The sequence below is a fragment of the Camelus bactrianus genome, chromosome 30, assembly GCF_048773025.1.
Source record: "Camelus bactrianus isolate YW-2024 breed Bactrian camel chromosome 30, ASM4877302v1, whole genome shotgun sequence".
Lineage (NCBI taxonomy): Eukaryota > Metazoa > Chordata > Mammalia > Artiodactyla > Camelidae > Camelus > Camelus bactrianus.
In genome coordinates, this window is record NC_133568.1 from 28,328,026 (window position 1) to 28,345,611 (window position 17,586).

The window sequence follows — 17,586 nt, forward strand, 5'->3', positions numbered from 1 at the left end:
GCCCAAGCAAGGTTGTTTTTGTTTTTTGGTTTTTTTTTAATCAGCACCACTGTTAGCAGTATTGTCTTAGCAACTCGATATTTAATCCCACCATCTCACATTCTTCCAACACTCAGAGCCCAAGGCTGAGGCCGGCTGTGTTTTTCTGAGCTTTCCCAACAAAAGGCGACGTTGAGGGTGTTGATGAGAGATAATCTAGTGAAGGCGGTGATGAGTCCGTTGCACTGGTCACTTCTCCAGCACCGGGCACTGTCCTGGGTCCTTGGGACAAGTTATCTTATTCAGTCCTGATAACCACGCACTGGAAGTAAGACCATCACCCCACTTCATAGATAAAGAAATGGTCACTTGCCCAGTGCCCACTGCTGGGCCAGGAAGAGGGTAGGATCCGATGCTCAGCATCTCTTTATGCCCAGTTAAGAGTCCTCTTCCCCCCCGAGGGGACTCCGCCTTGCAGCGGCCCCCAGCCCTTGGTTGACCATACGGGCGACAGTCTGGTTCTTCTGCCTGAATGCCCGCCACCCTGCCCCCGCTTCACAACCACACGTCCAAGTCTGAGTCATCATTCGAGATCCAGCCAAATGCCCTCTACTTCTTTAAGCCTTTCTGAAGGAGTCCAGAAGATTCGTCCATGTCCAGCCTGGACGGCGCATGACGTCCGACGGCCGTCCCAGTTGGGCGGTCACAGCACGAGGGAGAGCCGGCTCTGCCCGCTGCTCAGGCGCGCACCCTCAGGGACCCGTGTCTCCTGCACACTGGGACTTTCATTTCTTAAATGACCTTACACAAGGCTTAGCAGGGTAGGAAATTCAGGGAGTAGCGATGAATTTACTATTTCCAGACTCCTCCTTAGAGATCACTGAGAACTCACTCTCCCACCTGGACACACCGCTGACCGCGGGCCCCTGGTACCTTCCCACCCTCCTGGTCGCAGGCGCTCAACGGCCTTTACCTGAGTTTGCTGCCTGGAGGGGAGGTGGGAGCGGTGCGTGGCCAGATTCAGCCTACAGGTGTATTTGTTTTCCACAATTTTTTTTTTTTTTTTTTTTTTTTTACAAATTTCTATTAATTGTCAATACTTAAGAACAGGAACTTCTACATACAAATCCTGAGCTCGGCTTCCCTTGAGAAATCAGACAAGGCAGCCCCCTGGCCGGGCCTGCACCTCCTCGGACCCACACCAGGTCCTCGTTCCTGCCCGTGGTCCACTGGGCTGCTTCTCTCAGGGACGGTGCCCCAGCCACCCAGAGCTCTGGATCCACAGGATGCAACCTGGAGTGGCTGGCGGGGTGGCCTGGAGTGGGCAGTGGGTCCTGGGTTCAATCCCCAGTCCCTCCATTAAACAAACAAACAAAAACCTAATTACCCCCCCCTAAAAAAAAAAAAAAGAATATGGAAAGGGAAAAAAATCTTTATTCTATTCATTTTTTTTCAGGTAGAAAATAAAAAGTATGAAAATCAGAGTGGATATGTTTTATGATACATTCTTTTTCTTTTCTCAGTGATCACTTTAGGTCTCCGTGGAATTTTAACAAACCACATTATATCTAGAAACATGTCTTAAAATAGATCCTTATTTTTTAATTGACGTAGAGTCGATTTACAAAAGTTGATCCTTTTAAAAGAGATAATGCTAGGCTGAACCACATGAAACTGCCATTTGTGAAGTCAAAAATGGTCAAAACCCAGCAATTTCGTGTGAGGTAGCTGATTATTTTTCTCTGACAATGTTTTTAGTTGGAGGTTGTATTCCTTTAAAAAAAAAATGGCACCAAATAAATATGTCCGTGATTGACATGATGTCATAAAAGCAAAGCTGCGGTAATTACTGATGCCTGCGCTAATTTTCAACAGTCAAATTACGCTCCATGGCGTTGCATTTCAGAGCTGAAAAGCACCTAAGAGATCATTAATCTAACACCATTTTTAAGATATGGAAATGTCTCAAAGAGGTTAATCACGCACCCGCGATGGGAACTCGGATTTCCTGATTTCCAATTCAGCCCCTGGCCTCCAGCGAGGTCTCCAGGCATCCGTCCCTGACACGGGGTGTGGAGCCGCCTGCGCCCACAGCCCAGCGCTGGGGCCGATTTACATAAAAAAGATAAGAGAGCGTGGTTCTGTCATAGCATAAATGAGACCGAATTGAAAGCATCAGCTGCTCAGATACTGAACACTTACTGAAAGTCTTTACACTTACACCCCCCAGCTACAGCTGACTCACAGGCACCCGGCTCCTCCTGGTCCCTGGGGGCGGCTACTTGACCTTCGCAGGTCTGCCACCCAGCCCTGCCCACCCCGCCGCCAAACAGAGGAGGAGCTGGGTGAGCAGGCTCCTGGCATAGCACCCCATCCCGCCTTGCTCCTCCTCTGGAAGGCGTGCACTGTGCTGCCCACAGGTAGAGGGGACAAGTGTAAGCCGGACTGTGGGGCGCCCGGGACACTCTCTCCTTAGGAAATGTTCTTTTGTGGAATTAAAATCTGAACAGGACCGCCTAGTTCCTACATTTGTGGGGGACGTCCCAAATGGGAAGCCCCTGGCCTCCAGGCAAGGACCAGTGTGCGGGGCTGACCCTTTGGCAGTTGGGTGACAAATGTCTTCCTGTAAGAGACACCGGGAAGACACTGGGCTCCCACCGGGCCGGGCTCCCGCAGAACTGCCTGTCACCTAGGGCCATCATCCAGAGTTGGAGAAACCCTGTGTCCTCGGGTTTGGTAATGTTGCGTCTGACAAAATGTGTCTTTTGTAGCACTTGACAAAGAGAACTAGGAAAAGCCGGGGTCCTGGAGCCACTTCCTGAGGCCTGGTATGGGGTCAGAGACTGCTCCTCCCGGTGGTCTGTCCCGCCTCACACGGGGGTGGGGGGGCACAGCGCTGCTCCTGATGCTCTGTCCCGCAGCTCTGAGAACCTCCCAGGGGCACCTGGCTCGTCCTAATGTCACCACAGCTTTTCTCTATGTTCCGGGGGTGCAGGAACTGCGTCCCCTGTCACTTGAGAGCAGGAAGGACTCACTGAGTCTCCCGTTAGTCCTGGTCAAACACCCCAAAGGAGGTGATGGCTGAGGTCAGGGGTCCCCTCCTTTAAAAAAAACCTCCTTGGTGGAAAAGAATAAGAATAAATTTCACAAGTGACTCTTCGCTTGCTTTCTGTGATCACCATCTCAAACAGAAAGACTTCAGAGAAGCAGAGCCCAGGCAGAAAGAGGAACAGTTTCCTTTTGTTTCAAAATGTGTCAAGAACCAGTAACTCAAAGACCTGCTTCAGCTGGAAGCCATCACGAGGCCCCTCCTTACTTTATTCCCCGGCATCTCTTCCGACACTGGACTCTTCCTGCCAAAAGCAAAGGAGGAAGCAGTAGGTAACAGGCACCTGCATCAGCTGATCCGCATCCGGTCGTGTTTCACTGGAGAGAAACAGGGAATCTCCAGGAAGCACCCGCCTCAGGTGGAGAGGCGGGGAAGGCGGGGCCGCCGGTCGGATTGCTCTGTGTTGTTCGTTTTTCTAAATAGAGAATCAATTGTGAATTTGATTCTACCCTCCCTTTTGGTGGCCTTGTTATATGAGGGCTTCCTCCCTGTCACTCCCCGGGCACCACCCTCTTCTAACAACGGACCTGGAGGGAGGCGAGGAAGAAAAAGTGTTCCTCCAGGTAACGAGGTGGCTGCAGCAGGGTCAGGAGACAGGGTGATAGAACTGTATTTTATTCTCTCTCTCTGCACCTGAGTCTCACGTACACCTGCTGTAACTGTGCAATTAATCTTGACTCGTGCAGGTTGGCCAGGATGCTAAACCTCAGAAAACACACCTCAGCAAAATTCTACATGATGTTATCATTAAAAGCATGGGAAGGCACGGAGTTTAAATTACTAAGAATAATTGCCGACTTTTACTGCCTCCATCCGTCCAGCGATGGTTTAGGGAGCCTTGTTGCCCTGACCCAGCTCTGCGAGAGAGAAAAGCAGGGAAGACACTTGTCTGTCTTGGGTTTGGTTTATTTATTTTTTTTTCCACCACTATCTTTGTTTTCTGCTCTTCCAAGAATGGCTCCCACAGTCTCCTCTGGAAATTCACCCACACTGACCCAGCCTCCCTGTTAGAACACACAGCGAGCCAGACATCTCGGACTGTCCCCTCTGCTCAGCGCCAGCCTCTCTGCAGAGGGGCGGCTGTCCTCAAGAGCACGGCCCCCCATTCACCTGGGAAATCTGCACTGTGGGGTCCAGTGCATTCATCCCCTCATAGGTACTGAGGGAAATTGATTTAAACCTTTACACTCTTATTAATTATACACTTGAGATTTCAGTTGGAGGACAGAAATTTCACTAAGATGCTGTAATCAGGCGGAAGGAGACCGTGGCATATAAGTCATCCATTTATGTAAAGCTACGTATTGGGAAGAAATTACCCAGCGTGCGTGTACAGAGGGCGAAAATATTAATTTGTGTTAGTGGGTGCCAGCTGGTGGTTGATGGTGCCACCAAAGCTCTCAGGGCTGGATGGTGGTGTGGTGACCGTGGGAGCAGCCCTCCCGTCCACCAGGGCACCAGTGATGCCGTATTTGGGGAGGGTCAAATGAGAAACTGTTTGTGTCTATGGTCCTTAATTCTGTCCCAAGGGTGAAAATGATAATGGAAGTTTATTTCATGAATAACAAAAAAGCAATGTGTCATTAATATGTAAATACTTACCATCTTAAAGAGGACTGTTGTGGTCATTGTTGAAACTGAAGGGACTTGGTTAGAATTCCACCCGTGCCACTCTCTAGTCCTGTTCTTATGGGCAAATTACTCAGCCTTTCTGCATCTTACCCACTTGTCAGGGTCCCTGTGGGGAGTGCATCAGATCACTGACAAGCAGCCTCCTAACGGGATCTGCAGGGTGCACGGGGCCGGCTGGTGCCCAGGCTGCGGTCTCGAAGTCTCCCGCTCCTCAGAGCTGCTCCTTTGCACGGCTTCTCGTCTTGCTCTCAAAGCTTGATGTCAGGTGTCAGGAAGGCGTCAGGCTTCCCAGAACTGGAAGGTTGCCTTCAGTGTTTTCTGAAGTGCTGGCAACATTAGGAAGCCGGAGATCTGCTTTAGCTTGAATGGTGGGTCAATTTCTCTGACCTTGGAGGCTTGAAAAAAATAACTTGCTGATTCATGGTGTTTGCAGGATACACAGACTTTTTTTTTTTTTTTAGTTATTTTTGTGCTGGCGAATATTTATTTACTATTTTATCATTTGATTAAAGAAGTCACGTTCATATTCAATGTGTGTGTGGTCTGAATTGCCTGGCTCCCTATACTTTCTGCAAGATCTGTTTCTTGGGGGAAATGGCTTGTGTGCAGGCAGCATTTCTGAGCTGGTTTTTCCTTGGAGTTTGACTTGTAGATATTTATGGTGGGGACTCAAGTTTCAGATTGTGGGCGGAGAGGCGGCTCGGCCAATTGGAAGGTGGATCTGCTCAGGTCATTTTCATGTCACAGCCCACTTTCCCGCAGTGCCAAGGGGATGGTGAAATACATCCTTGGGGGATGTCACAGCTCTGGTTAAGATTTCCTTTTGCTCCTTCTCTGCTAGAGCAATTTGATGATAACCATTTCACATGCGCATGCAGCACTCAGATGGGCAGAGCTGTCAGAAGGCTAAAAATCTTGCCTGTCTTGCCATGGTACCTGAGGAGGACGAGGAATGACAGTGCGTCCCTGCACCGCGCACATTGCTCTTAAATACACTGATTTCTGGCTTGTTTTGTCCTTTGGCTCAACGTGACACTAAATTAGTACCTACAGAAAGGCCAACATGTGTGAGAATGCTTGTAAAGCAGAATCCATTTTTGCAAAGGTAATGATGTTCTAAATTTGGAAAAAGTTCAACTCGGGGGAAAAAAATGGAATAAACCGTATAACGACTGAGCTCTTCTTCCTAGCTTTTCAGAGTAGCAGAGTTTTTCTCGATGCTATCAGATTGGTTTGATTATTTAAAAATATTTTTCACACAGGAAAGTTAATAAGTTTCGTATTTTCTATTCTGCAACGCTAGCCGACCATCGCCTGCTGTTTCAGATGCTGATGCTCCCAGTGCAATCAGGCTTATGGTTTAAAATGGACCCTCTAAAAGGAATCGTTCCAAAGTCCTGGAAAAAATGCCCGGCTGAGCGAGGGGCTTGTTTTACCGCAGGCGCGTCGCGCAGGCAGCCGCTGGCCGCTGGCCGTGGGCACTGCGGAACTCAGAGGGCGATTCTAGCTGGGGGGAATAGCCAGACGTTGATATTTGTATGAACGAAGCTGTCTGGGGGTAAAAACCTAGAAACACTCAAGTGCAGGTCTGACGTGTGCCAGCCCCACACCAGCAGGCAGGCGGGAGCTGCCTGAGAGGGCACCCTGGGCGCCTTTCTCTGTGTTCCTTTGAGGATGTGTGTCTGTGTGAAGAGGCCGGGAAGAAAACCCCGCTGTTTCCCGCCAGATGTGAACGGTCTCTGACCAAATGCGGCGTCTATGTGCACTCACATGCCGCGGCCCCGCCTCGGGAGGTCAGGGAAGGGATGTGCGGCATTTATGATTTCTAAGTGCCAGCAAAGGCAGGGGCGTGTTCTTGGGGACTTCGGGAGTAGTGGAGGTGGCCACTGGTCTGAGAAATTTGCCAGAAGGAGTTTCAGTGCACAGCTTGGAGCTGGTGTGGCGCACGGAAGCCCCACCTGTGCCAGGACTGAACAGGAGCCCCTGCCTGAGGCCGAATTCACTGCAGCCAACAAGGGGCCAACAGACCACCACTAGAGAGGACAGCCGCGTCTCTAACCAGCTATCTCTCCTTGAGAGTGACCCGCGTCCTTCCCCTGTCCCTGGGGCCCCCTTAAGAGTGACCCCCCTTCCCTTTGGCTTTCCTGCAGGCCACAGGTTCCAGGAGGGGCCCTTTCTCTCCTGGTTCTCTGGCCTGACCCCTCTGCTTGCCTGCAGGACTCTGGTCCACATCTGTGCCGCGGTCTGCAGTGGGGCGGGCCCTGGGTACCTGAGTGCATCCCCACCCCGGGGCCGGCAATCCCCAGAAGGCTGACATGCTGACCCCAGGTCTGCATCAGGGTCCCGGGGCTGCTGTAACACAGCGCCCCAGCCCCAGCGGCAGGAGTCACTTCTCCCACAGACCTGGAGGCTGCAAGTCTCTGGACAAGGTTCCTCCTGATGCTGTGAGGGGGGGTCTGCTCTGGGCTCTCCCCTGGCTCCTGGTGGCTGCTGGCATCTTTGGGTTCCTGGGCTTGTAGATGCATCACTGTGACCTCTGCCTCGGCCTTCACATGCCGTGCTCCCTGTGCGTGTCTGTGTGTTCAGATGTCCCCTTTCTACAAGGACACACCCATGCTCTAATGACCTCATCTCAGGGTCACGGTCTCTGCAAAGACCCCAGTTCCAAATAAGGTCCTTTCACTGAGCACCAAGACGTCAGCATCTTCTGGGGGGTCCAGCAGCCCGAAACAGCTGTCAGGGCAGTTGCCCCAGCCTGGCTCTTGGGCAGGGACCCTGAACACGGGGCATCTGCCCCTTGGCCGCAAGTGAGGGGGGCAGGAGCACACCCATCTTGGATCCCCCCAGTCGCCTTATGAGCCCTTGAGCTCCGGCGTGGACTCGCCGTGCGCACCTTACCTGGCGTGTGTGAGCAGCCTTGGCACGAGGGGCCACCCGTCTGAGCAGGTGGAATACGTTCAGGTGACAGAGGAACCGACCCCTGAGCAGGCCGCTGAGGGCGCCTCGGGGAAGAGGAGGCTGGGGACTGCGGGCGCTGACGAGGGCGAAGACCTCTGAGAGCCGGCTGAGCGCAGCAGGTGGAGGGCTTGTCGGTTCAGCAACAGAGACGTGCGGCAGCACCGGAGCGCCGAGTGAGTTTCTCCAGGCACGAGACGCGTCCGGTTAGTTGGTACGAGGGCTCCAAGCATTGCGCTGGCATGGGAAAGACCCCAAGTAGAGTGGCCCACACCCTGGGATGGGCCATCTGCAGGGCGGGCTGGGGGCTGCGTCTCTCCTGGGGATTCGTGTACCGGGGCTGCAGCCCACCCTGTGAAGCAAAGCCAGCGTTGCCCCAGTCTTCTGCAGAAACGACACAGCACTGCTTTTGTGGCAAGTTAGCAACTAAGAAGACTGAAGGGCACTTGAAGGGCTACACAGGGAGAGGTTTCTGTTTGTTTGTTTTGGCTTAAGAACTTCTTGGAGGAGGGCAGCGATTAACATATTATAACACGTGGTTTGGACTAATGGGGCTCACGGAAAACAGGCGAGGGAAGTTGAGTGACACACCTCCTCTTCGCGGGCTCTTTCCTGATTGCTTCGCTTTTCCCCACCCTGTTCCCCGCAGTGAGGTCCCAGCAGATGGCCTCGGGCCAGTGGGATCTCCCAGGCCCCCCTCCTGCAGGCTTTTCGGGGCTCAGCCAGGTCAAGGACGGTGGCAGCTTCCGACAAGAATTAGCAGGAGACACATCCGTGGGTCACTTTTAATTTGTCTGTGGAGAGCACGGCTCCTGCCTCGTGATGACTTGATTTGTGAAAAGACATCAAGACAAGCGAATCCTGACGCTTTTGCAACATGAGGATGCAGAGAATTTCCACATCTTCCTGGGGGGCCGATTCTGCTCGTGGTCATGACCATCACCCTTGGTGTCCAGTCCTGGTCTCTGGCTCTGTGCATGAGAATGAAAGGGGCCTGAGTCACCTCGGGTGGCCACACAGAGCCCTGGAGAGCTGAAACAAGTCATTCCTTCCCATGGGTCTGGAGGCTGGATGTCCAGGACAAAATGCTGGCAGAGTTGGTGTCTGGAGAGAGCCCATGTCCTTGTTCACAGGCAGCCACCTTCTCGCTGTGTCCTCACGTGGCAGCAGGAGCAACCTCTGGTCTCCCACTATTCCCGTAAGGGCACTAATCCCACCCAAGGGCCCCACCCACCCAAGGGCCCCACCTCCAAGTTCTATCACATGAGGTGGTGTACAGCTTAAATGTATAAACTTGAGGGGGACACAGTTCAGTCCACAGCACAAGTGATGGGGCCGGGAGACAGCTGCAGGGCACACAGTGTGCCTGTAAGCCAGCACCAGAGTTATTTCCCCTTTGGGCTCAGCGTGAGAGGACAGATACCTCTGCCTGGGACGAAGAATGGCTGTGGGAGCCAGTGAGAGGAAAACAGGAGGCAACACGCATCGTGTGATATAGATGCACTTCCCCAGAGACACGACACCTGGAGGTGCCGGCGGGGCTCTCGGGGTCAGCCCTGGGACGCAGGGGGGCTTGAGTGGAAATGCAGTTGCCGCCAAGGCCTCCGCTGAGTCGGTGGGGGAGGGACCTGGGATGTCCTTCCCAGAGGCTCTGATGGAGGCAGGGTGTGGGGTCTGCGCCTGGCGTGTGCTGCCCGGGAGAACAGGCAGCCTCGCCCGCCAGAGGGCTGAGGCGGCAGATCTAGACCATGTCAACTAAGACTGTGGATCTCACAGACAGGGATTTTGTGAGTCAGTGGAAGTGGTATCAGAGCTGCCCCAGATACTCCCACGGCCACTGACACACCTCTAATTACAGCCAGCCATTCTGGAAAAGTCGTCGCTAAGGCGTACAGCGCAGCAGCATCAAAAGAGCTGCGTTCACACACCCAGTGATTAAAGAGGCCGCTGAGGAAAACGAGGCAGCCTCTAATCATTCTGCAAAAATGGCTTTTGGCGAGATAATTCTGGAGGTTGAAAGGCGTCTGACCCTGCTGTCGGCAGTTTTATTGGGAAAAATTGTACCAGGAAAACAGCAACTCCAGAAGCATCATTGTTGAGTTTAAGGATTATCGCATCATTGTAATTATAACTTAAATTTTGTATAAGATAAATCGGATTTGGTTTCACTTGTTTTCGAAATAAAAAATCCACCGAACTCTTTTTTTCCCACTGTTTACTCTGAAATATTCATTCTCTTTTGAGTGGGTTTTCCCTAGCCAGCCTCTTCTGGGAACATGTGTCCCCAGATAACTCTGCAGTCTCTCCTGCCATCTCTTGGGTTAAACTCAGCCCCCTCCGAGGACAGCAGTTGGTCTGGCATCTAGATGAGAATGCAGGCCGCGCCACAGCAGGTGGGCAGGCCAGGTTTTGGGATCCTGTGCTCACGCCTGGTGTCTGGGCTGATCAACGCAGCGCAGCCCTGAGGATGGATACGGAGAGACTCCTTCAGCTGAAGGTGAGAGACAGCTGCTTTCCAGCCAGCGCCTCCTGGTCAGGAAATCTGCACTCACAGTGGTGAGATAAAGAAGACAGACTCTGGATCTCGAAAGCCTGGGAATTTTACTCCCAGCTTAGATTTTTAGCACTTCCTCAATGGTTCCATCAAAGAAACGGGGGGGAACGCCAACGTAACAGTCTCCTGTAACAAATCGTGCTGCAAGGCGGTTGCTGAAACTGTCCCAGGAGGCCTTCCTGCCGTTACGGTGAGGTCACTTTATTCCCAGAGTAGTGAAGGCCATTGGGACCGTCTCTTATTGGCTGAAAGTCTCCGAATCTGCTGGCTCTGAGGATTTCGGGTCCAACTCCCCTTGCCTGAGATCATCACACTGACTCAAGCCTCTCTGTCTCCGCGTCCCCGGGAGGGTCTCCACCCCTGTCCTGAGACGGGCCCCGGGCGTGCACACCTCAGCTTCTGTCTCCGGCTGATGCCGCCATAACCAGGCAGAAGGGGAGAACGCAGAAAGCGCTGGCGCCGTTTCTGGAGCCGGAAGGTCCGTCTCAGAGAGAGCACGGTGGCGCTCTTTGAGGCCAAAATTAGAGGACGTCCTGATTTTGCATGTGCTTCTGCATGCTGAGGAACTTGCAGAGTATGCAAACGGGTGTGCCCTAGAGGTGGATTTGACACCACAGAAAAGACGAGGATCATTTAGTTAGGAGCCACCTTCGTGTTTGTCTTCAGAGCAGTTTTAGAACACAGAGGTCTTTTTTGTTGTTATTGTTAATATGATGCCAGTCTGTGGTTTTGCATGTCTTCATAGAATCTCTGCATCTCCTAAGGTTATCAAATTTCTTTTCCAAATCTGTCTGCTAGCTAATGATAGTCCGTCTTTAGAGACCTGGAGAGCCTTCGCTGAGCTCACAGGCGCGCTCTCTGACGGTCGGGACGAGAAGCCAGCCTCCTCCTCCCCCGGCTGGCTGGGCTTCTCTGAGCAACTATAATTATCCCCTCACTTTCCTTCCTCTTCTCTCGTCAGGTACATACTGTGCTCCTCTGCATTTTATTTCTATTTGGAGAGCGTTCAGTGAAGCTAATGAATTTTTTCCCCCTCATGGTTCTTACTGGTAACACAGTCTGTTAATGTCACCTCCCACCGGGCCACTTTCTGGAGATGATGGTTCCTGGGAGCCTGAAACTGGGCCCGAGATCCACCCAGCAGCCGGAGACGGAGAAATTCGCCGCATCCACGTTCCATGTTCAGCCCCTCCAACAAGGAGACTCACAGCCACGTCTTAGCCCAAAGGGGTGCGTTTTCTGTGCAACCTGCGCAAAGGCAAGGCGGCTCGGGGTCAGGGAGAGCTGCGAGGCCGGTGTGGGAGTGCAGGCCACGCCCCTAGACGCACCTCTGTTATCTCTCAGACACGCTCCGTGAGCCCTCCTGGAAGTGGCAGAGTTCACTCAGCAGGCTGCCAGTGCCCCTCCCTCGGGACAGTTGGGCACCTGGACTTTCTCGTTTTTTTCATGTTTCCATCTGATTTCAAAACCCAGAGAGGTGAAAGCACTGTGGGATCACACTGAGCCGCTCTGTACCGTGAGTATCCGGGGTCGGAAGCACCTCCGGATTGGGAGTCAGGACGTCGGGGCCCTGCCCTCCGCTCGGCAGAGACGGGCTGTCACCCCCGCCCACATCTGCTTAGATTCTCTGAGCCTCACTTTTATGCCCTTCAGAGGTGCTAGGAAAGCCTGATTTTCCTACCACTCGAGGTGATTATAAGGATCAAAAGAAAAGTGAGGGTGTGGAATGTGCTTTGCAAACTTTACAAATCATATAAACACAAAGTACTAGCTCATTTTTTTCCTGTCAGCTTGTACTGAAACGTCTGTTTCTACCCCTCCATCTGAGCAGCTTCAGAAACAGATTCAATTGTACTGATGCGCAAAGTGAAGATTCATTTCACACAGTCACAAGGGGAGTGCCCACGTGACCGCTCTCTTGGGAAGTGCTGTATTTACCTGGCTGGCATCTGCGTCCCAGGGAACCGGGGGCAAATGCTTTCTTGTCCTGCCGCAGAGAGGCCATCCTGAGAAAGGCTGTGTACAGCCCCGGACGCTGTTAGCCTCAGTTGTGCTTACCTTGGCTTCACTGTGCTGGTCCTTGTCCTGCTGCACCTCAGACCGAGACGCTTCTGCCAAGGCTCTGAAACCAGCCCTCTCTCCTGGCCCGACTAGAAATCATTACAATGTCGGACTGGACTAATCAAAAAACACCTCTTTTCACAAAATAAAGTGTTTTCTGTTTACTTTTAGCAAAAAAAAAAAAAAAATACTGTATTTTTTTTCTTCATTGAACTACATAGTTTTGTTTTTTGGGGTTTTTTGGGCTGGCTGTTCATGCACACTAACTATTAACATGTGACCACTTACACTGTCTGTATCTACACAAAGGTTTGGGAGAATTTTCGTGTTGCTGTTTAAAATAACATTTTTAGGGTGAGAGTATATCTCAGTGGTGGAGTGCATGCTTAGCATGAATGAGGTCCTAGATTCAATTCCAGTACCTCCCTTAAACATAACTAAATACAATACAATACAGTAAACAAACCTAATTCCCCCCATGACATTTTGTTACCTCTAGCTTCTCTATTTTGTTTTACAAACCATTTTTACAAGTATGGAGTAACTCGAGCCTTTTTAAAAAAGCTGTCAAGATATACCTTGTTTTTCCTTTAACTAAACTCAAGCTACTTGGGAAGAAGAAGGATTCCTTGCTTGTTTCAACCTAAATGCTGTTACTTAAGAGCATCTGACAGTGTGATATTTGTGTTGGTCAAGGTTCTCAAGAGAAACAGAAGATGGAGGGGAGGGATTTAAGGAATTGGCTTATGAGATGATGGGGGCTGGAGTCTGAGGTTTGTGTGGGCTGGCAGGCTGGAGACTAGCTGATGTGCAGTCCTGAGTCTGAATTCCATGGGGCAGCAGGCCGGACACTCAGGAGGGGTTTCCATGTTGCAATCTTGAGAATTCCTTTTTTGGGAGACCTTGCTGTGCTCTTGGGCCCTTCAACTGATTAGACGAGGCCCACCCACACTCTGGAGCATGATTGGCTTTACTCAAAGCCTACTTATTTAGTGTTAATTATACTTAAAAAACAAAAAACCAAAAACAAAATGAAAACCTTCACAGTAACCCCTAGACTGGTGTTTGGCCAAACAGCTGTGTGCATCAGCCTAGCCAAGGTGACACACAGAATTAACCAAATTCTGAATTCTACAACAGCTTTTTAAAAAATTGGTCACATAACTAGACTCTCCATAATTAAAAGTCTAAAGGGCATCTCCATTACAAGGCAACTGCCCATGTTTCTTTGTCCTCAAAGGTAAAAAACATTACATTGTGATGACATGTGGCAGTAATAAACAGTTTGAACCGGCTCATTATAGCCTCATCTGGGGGGCTCGCTGAGGACACATACTAAGACTATGCAATGAATCAGTGACTGTCACTTTAAAGCCTGAAATGAACGCTTTTATTTTCTCTTTAAAAAATTTTAATTATGCGCAGCACAAGCACCTTGTACACGCAGAGACTTAATGGGTAGTGAAGACAGCCATCTCAGCCATGGCCCTGCCTGAGAAAAGTCTTCTCCAAACACCCAGGGCTAGTTCATTTCCCCCAAAGACCAGGCTGCTTTTAGGGAACCATCAAAACAAACAAAACAAAATACCCTGAAATCCCAAGCAAACAGACAAAAAAACCATTCCAAATTGAACCAAAATGTTTTATCTGTAAAAAATCATGCCAAAATGTTAAACTGGCCAATTCTAAAATCCAGCCAACCTTCCAAACCAGTCCTGGGAGCCTTTCACGGCTCGAGGAATACGTGCTGATCTTGTGAAGGGTTCATGCCCAGACGGTCGGATGATTGCGGAGCATTAATGGAGGCTGTGGAATCAGTCCCTCCCCCGCCGAGATAGGGTTACACAGATAAGGATCAAAACAGAGCCCTCTCTGGGAACACTTTGGATTTACTCAAAGAGCCTTCTCTTTTTCTTTGGAGGCGGAGGCGTTCTCACACACAAATCCTTCCCCATCAAGATAAGGAGCTGCCTCTAACATCTCAGAGCGGTGGAAATCTGTACGGTCCTTCCTGGCACAGGGAAGGCTTAAGTCTGAGAAGAATTCTTGGGCTTGAAAGCAGAGTTGTGTGGAAAGAGGAGAGACATCACAGGGAGAACCACCACCTCCAGGGGTCGAGTCGGCCTGGGAGGAGGGCAGTGAGGCCTGGGCACCTCCGTGGCTTCCTGTCCGCATCCCACCTCACAGACACTGACAAGCCAGGACGCCCACCTCTGCTCCCTGCCTGCCACTGTCTCCCGGGGACCCAGGGAGAATCTGAGCCTGCAACTCATGGGGGAAGGTGCACGGGGCCAGCAACAGAATTAAAACCTTATCATTATTTTTCTCTAAAAATGATCCCTGTCTCCAAGTTTTTATGCTGTTTAATCTTTTTAAACGACCCCAAGGTGTGTGATGCAGTGCCTGTGTGGACTTTGTGTAAGTCAGAACAGCTCCTTCAAACTAGAACCCGAGTGGGGGGGGGTGTCTTTCCTAAAATCCCCAGTTTTGTCAAACATGTGCGTTCCCTCTCCTGCCTCTCTGCAGCCTTTCACTGAACACAGGAAACAAAGAATCCTCTATGACTTGTCCCAGAATTTCCCCCACGCTTTTTTTTTTCAAATCCTGAAACTAAATTGGTTTCCAACTACTTAATAATCAAAATTTAAGCCTTAACCTGTGGCCAGCACCATGTTGGGGTGCAGTGAGCAGAAAAGAGGAAAGCATGGGAAAATTAGAAACTACAGTTTTTCTCTCTCCAAGTGTATATAATATTGTAGTTTAGATCGGGGTCTGGGAGGGAAGCCACTCACACACACACACACACACACACACACACACACACACAATTAGGGAACAAAGTAAGAGAGCAGTAATTATGTGTTAAAGTGTGTGGGACAGATTGTGCTTTATGGAGTTCAGAGCGAAAAGGGCTCAGTGTGGGCTAAAGTCATTCGAGATGATTTCATCATGGCCTCAGAGCCATTTTTAAACACAAATAATACGTTGGTAAGAAGTGCTCTTTTGAGGGCTGGGCATCAGAAGGGGCTGTGTGATAAAATGGAAAGTAATCTGAAAATAAATGTGTGTGTCTATACACACACACACACATATATATGTAATTGAATCACTCTGCTGTACCCCTGAAACTAACATTGTAAACCAACTGCGTGACAATAAAAAATAAAATAAAACAAAAAGAAGGGGCTGTGTGAGGGAGGAAAAAGAATGCTAACAGTTACGCAGACGGCCACCCTTCACTGGAGTCAAGGAAAGTTCATGCTCGGGTAGAATAAGAAACTTCCTCAAGGTGGCTGCTTCGTTTGCAGACTGCAGCAGGGGCACGGTCCTCCAGGATTCAGCCCGCAGGGTGTTTACACAGGCAGCCCCGCCCCCAATGTCTTCCCTTTGCTCTTAAGGCATATTAATTCCTCTCTAAAGCTATTAAAAGAGAGCTGTCGAGCTGCTTTCTTTAAGATTGAAGTATAGTTGGTTCTCGATGGTGTGCTAGTTTCCGGTGGACAGCACAGTGATCCAGCTATATACACATTCCTTTTCATGCTCTTTTTCGTTCTAGGCCATTACAAGGTACTGAATATAGCTCCCTGTGCTCTACGGCAGGACCTTGCTGTTTATCTGTTTTATACATAGCACTGTGTATCTGCAAATGCCCGGCTCCTGAGTTATCCCTCCCCACACCCTTTCTCCCCTGGTAACCGTAAGTTTGTTTCCTGTGTCTGTGACTCTGTCTCTCCAACCTCTTGTGAAGACTCACAACCACCAATCTTAAAATTAGCTGGATCATAGGTTGAGCCTATTTTTAGTCTTTTGAGGAATCTCCACACTGTTTTCCATAATGGCGGCACCAAACGGCATTCCCACCAGCAGTGCAGGGGGGCTCCCTTTTCTCCACCACTTATCTTTTGTGGACTTTTTAATAATGGCCACAAGATGTGCAGACCCGCACCACTATGTATGAAATAGATAAAACAGCAAGTTCATACTGTAGAGCTCAGGGAACTATACTCAATATCTTACAGTCACCTGTAACGGAAAAGAATATGAAAACGAACCTGTGCATGTATGTCTGAAATATGATGCTGTGTCCCAGAGACTGACACAACGTTGTAAACTGACTACACTTCAATAATATTAATAAAAAAAAGTAACATTGCTTCGGGCAACTTCATCAAACTCACCAGGCTGCGCCTTCTGCAGCACTGCTCCCAAAGCAAGGATCCCTCCTGCAGTGTCCTCGGAATTCACACTTGCTAGAGGAGGAAGAGTCTGGAATAATTTAGTCCAGGAAATGTGTGGGCATCATGATTAGTGAGACGCAGTGAGGATCCCTCAGGCCCCAAAGCCCTGGTTCCCACTGCCCTGTGAGTCCTGCCCGGCCAGGGGCTTGGAGGGTCTTCCAGAATGGGGGACGCTACTGGAATGCCTGTGTTTAACCCAATTCTCCATTCGGTTCTCTGGGGCAGCCAGCACCCTCCAGCGCACAGAGGCCTGGCTCCCTCTGGGGTGAGCCCAGCTGGCTGTGTGTCGGGCATCTTCCAGGTCCCTGTCCCCTCTTCCTCCCCTGTCCCTACTGGCTATCCTGAGGCCCCCACCCGCTGGGCCTGCCTCGGTTTCCCCTCGCCCCCTGCACGGCCCTGGGGTCAGCTTTGGAACATCACAACCCTGTTTTCATCGCCCGGCTCAGCCGTTGTCAGTGGATCAAAGTTTCTGTACAAGGAGCCCCAAGGCCACCACGCAAGACCCACCTCCCCGAGGACCCGGCCAGGCCTTCTCGGGGTTTGCTTTTCACAAATAGCTCAGAATTCAAAACTGCGAGGTATTTATAGAGAACTGGGTTCAGGCGCCTCATTCTCCAAAGGTGGGAGCTGTGACATGTAGAACTGTCATCCGGTCCCAGAGCCTCAGGCTGCTCTACTGGGGGCAGCCCTGTGGGGGAGAGTGAGCCCCTCGGGCCCCCACAGCAGCACATCGCCACCCCTGCTGCTTTCCTGAACCCCCCACTCTCTGTTTGTTCACCGTCAAATTTAGGACCCCAGCATGGATGATCTCTGGGATCCAGCTGCCAGCGCTGTTTTCCAACTGAGCCGTGATTGGTCAGCCATCAGCTCTTCCCTAAAACAGTCACGAACTCCATCCAGAGAGACCAGCACCAGAGCATCTTATTTTGAGAAGAGAGAGCTGCACCCCTCCCTGGCAGGCTGACAGATGCAAGGAAACGCGCCTTTCCCACCTTCAGCCTTTCCCAGGCCGCCCGCTGGCCATGCCCTCCGAAGGGCCCACGTCCCCTCCGAGGACC

At 50.9% G+C, this 17,586-nt stretch overlaps 1 long non-coding RNA gene across 1 annotated transcript; it reads right to left on the reverse strand.

Moving 5' to 3' along the window:
* Positions 1 to 1,391: 1,391 nt before the first annotated feature.
* LOC141575628 (uncharacterized) lies at positions 1,392 to 8,968 on the reverse strand. The gene is made up of 2 exons (XR_012503302.1): positions 4,691 to 8,968; positions 1,392 to 3,503 (listed from the first exon to the last, which is right to left on the reverse strand). It is a non-coding gene; the product is annotated as an uncharacterized LOC141575628 (long non-coding RNA).
* Between the last annotated feature and the right edge of the window lie 8,618 nt (positions 8,969 to 17,586).